The following is a 3,925-nucleotide window of genomic DNA, read 5'->3' as shown; positions in this document are numbered from 1 at the left end:
CACATGGCAGAGTCTGGCAAACTCCCCGTGGTGTATTCAATATGCCAAAAACCAGTAACAATGATGGGTCTCATTCTCCTGACCCTGAAAGAGTCTTGAATGTGGCATTTTTAAAATCTCAGGGCTAGGACGAAGGATACGTTACTGGGACCTGCTTGAGGCAATCGATGACCAACAGAAGGAAGTGATACATTGAACAGTAGCAGCAATGAAGAGGTTTCATTTGGGGATAAATTTACTTTGTCTTAATTTAAATTTGTACAAATAAATTTTTACAAAGTTTTTTTTGCTTTGCTCTTTGGACCACACCCAAGACTTACTCCTTTTGTGCACTCAGTAATTGATTTTGATGGGCTTAGGGGGTGCAGGGGGTGCTGGAGACTTCATCTGAGTCAATCAAATGTGAGGCAAGTACCCAAATCACAGTACTATGTCTTTGGCCCTCAATGAAGAATATTTATACTTTCTAATTTACAAGATACTTTTTAGGTGCTGAGGTCAGGAAGGAGACATGTGGAACTATTGTCACTGGCACTGGCACTGCCATTCCTCTGTTCATTTATTTGCTCGAGCGGGCCAGTAATGTCTCATTTTGTGAGACTTGTTACTGTGTTTGGCATATCAAGTACGTCACAGGAAGCTTGCCAGGCTTTGCTGTGCAGGTGAGACACTCTCGGTAGCTTGCCAGACTCTCCAAGAGGGGCAGAGAAATCAAACTCGAGTTGGCTGGGTCGGCCACATGCAAGGCAAATGCCCTACACTCTGTATTATTGCTCCTAGTAGATATTTTTACTAATGAGCCCTCGGGAATGGCTGGAAGAAGGATTCCTGTCCTGCAACCCCATGCCTCCTCTGGAATATTGGGTGACTCTGGACTCAATGGGACCCGGGAGCAGAGATCCTCTGCCTGCTTCCTCAGTCTCCAGTGACCCAGGGATCACACCCAAAGCCACGCCCTTGACGGCACCAGATAATATTCTCATTGACCACCACCCAGACCTCACAGCTGCTCCCCCCGGCCGGGAGTATTAAATGAGGACCCCATAACTGTGCCACCAGATTTCACTCCAGGCTGTTTTCACTCAGGGCATCACAGAGAGGGTTAAGCAAGAGCCTTCCCCACCCCCAAGGGACCCAGCCCTGGCAGCCGACTCAACTACTCAACCTCCACCATGCTCAGGCTGCTTTCCAGACCACTTTCCAGACACATCATAAGACATTTCGTACCCACTTTCCTTAATTACCACACCACGTTTGATAGAGTTCAGATAGTAGGCAACAAATCACACACACACACACACACACACACACACACACACACACACACATATATATATGGGTTACAGCGAAGAATCTTTGTACACTAAATATTCAATTTTTAGTATATATATTTTTATTTAATATATAATTATGTATATTTATATATATAATTATATATATGCCTCTCGGAGAGCCTGGCAAGCTACCTAGAGTATCCCGCCCAAACAGGCAGAGCCTGGCAAGCTCTCCGTGGCGTATTTGATATGCCAAAACCAGTAACTATACAGGTCTCATTCCCCTGACCCTGAAAGAGCCTCCAATTCTTGAGAAAGATGAATAAGGAAAGGTTGCTAACATCTCAGGGTGGGGATGAATAGAGACATTACTGGCACCCGCTCAAGTAAATCGATGAACAACGGGATGACAGTGATACAGTGAAAGGACTAGGCAGTTTTAGCTCTTTATCAGTGCAGATCAGCAGGGACCTCGAGGGAAAACATATAGGGAATTAGGTTAAGGGCATAGGATTAAAACCAATTTGCTTTCCTGCAATCATGTGAAGGATCCAACATTTACAGAGCTATGGCTGCTATTCTACAGATAAGAAAGTGTCTTTATTTTATTTTTACTTACAATGTTTGATGATCATCTTTCCAGAGGATTCCAATATGATAGTGGTGAGGGAATTGTCAAACAACAAAGAGGCATCAATAATATTAGTAACTACTCTGAATGTTATTATAAGTGGTTATAACTTTTATATAAAGTATGACTCAAAGAAGGATAGACAACTCTAAGTAGTGGAGATAAAGGAAATTATTTCCAACTCTGGACCACAGGGAAAATGTTGTAAGGGAGGTAGTAATAAAAAAAATATTCTCTTTCCTCATCCATTATGTTTTATTGAAGTTGCATGATTCTCTCATTAGGTGAAAGCTTCGTTAAAGCAGGGGTCTTATCTGTTTGGAGAGTTATTTCAGTTTCTTAAAACAGAAAATGAATCATTGTATGTTCAATAAATATTGTAAAATGAGGACTGGAGTGTTCCCAGCAGCTTTCTAATGACTCCTTTGCTCTAAAAGCTGCATGAGTTTCTTTTATATGGGAATCTGGGCATCTCTTTATGACAACAACTTTTTGGCTAATAAATGAATATGCCAGAGCCCTTAAAAAGAACATTCCTTCTCACATAGATTTTCCATCATTTATCCCACATAAAGAATACTGTTTGTTACAGCATAATAGTCACAGATTTTCTATTAATATATTTTTGCCAAAAAAGTCGGCTATGACTATTAATAAATGTTTTTTCAAACCAATACACTTCTTTTCTTTGTGACAGTGTAGCAAATGACTTTTGATACTTAAAAGGAAAACAAACTGATCTTTTTCATTAGAGTTGAAATATCATCCTTGAGAAAGTTTACTGCAATATTGTGAAGTATGACGTACCAAATTGAATATTTAGTATACGAAGATTCTTCACTGTATCCCTTAGTTTTTTGTATGATCTACTATTCTTAACTTCATCCATATGATATTGTTTAGTTTGTAATGACATAGAGCTTCATCTTCAGATCCATTTATGCACTCACTTTTTATGTTTTTGTGAAGCTTTTGGTAATTGTTTCATGTAATATAAGGTTATAACTCTTAATTATCCACATGCATAGCATTCTCAAAAATGGGCTCTTACTATTTCTAACAGTTAAACCACTCATTTCACTGGATGCAGAAACAGTGGAAGTTGTCTTGAAAAGTTTTGTTCATACATACTGACAACATACAAGCGCTAAGCATTCTAGGTTCACATCTGGCGGTGGATTACAAGGCAAATGTGGATTGATATGCCATTTGATGAATACATTGCCACTTTAACTTCTAAGCAGTGTAATGAACAGTTTCATATCCGGTGACAATCAAATAATGAAAGGTTATAACCCATATGTACTGAAAACAGACAATTATGCAATAAAATATAGTTATGTGATTAGTGCTTCTATTATTTTGGAGGGTGCACCTTTAGCAGTATTTCTTGCTTACTTCTGCCTCTGCACACAGTGATCACTCATGGTGATGCTCAGGGATGAAACTCAGGTCAAGGGGCACGCTAGGCAAATGTCCTGTACATTGTGTTTTTTTTTCTGACTCCTGGCACTTCTGAATTGAACTGAAATTTGTTCTTCTCTTGCTTCCAGAAACAAACTCCACCTTTTATTTTTCTTGTTCAGATTCTAAGCAAACTTTTGGAAACAGGAACTTCAGTCAGAGATCTGTAGATTGACTGGCTTTGGAAGCCTAGCTCTTGTGGCTCTTCTTCTCTACTGCTTACTCACTGCAAGCAACTTAGGGAGAGGTGTACCCTACAAACACAGCATTGCCTGCTTCTCCAGCAGAGGAGACCTACATAGGGGACTTCAGAGGACTCATACACTTGAGCACAACTGGTAAAGGATGGCCAGTAAGGTGATTTGTTATAGCGGAAGGATTTTGTAAACCAATATTCATTTAACTCCTAGTGTGAGTTAATGATCCATTCATTCATTTACCAAAGTTTTTGTTTAGTTTTGTTTTCTGGACCACACCTGTGCTCAGGGATTGCTTTTGGGGATGAGGCAGTCAGGGGACAATATGTGGTGCTGGGGATCAAATTAAGGTCTTCTAT

The sequence above is a fragment of the Sorex fumeus genome, unplaced genomic scaffold (genome assembly GCF_029834395.1).
Source record: "Sorex fumeus unplaced genomic scaffold, SorFum_2.1 ptg000002l, whole genome shotgun sequence".
NCBI lineage: Eukaryota > Metazoa > Chordata > Mammalia > Eulipotyphla > Soricidae > Sorex > Sorex fumeus.
The sequence above is the reverse complement of the archived record's forward strand: the minus strand, read 5'-3'. Positions refer to the sequence as shown.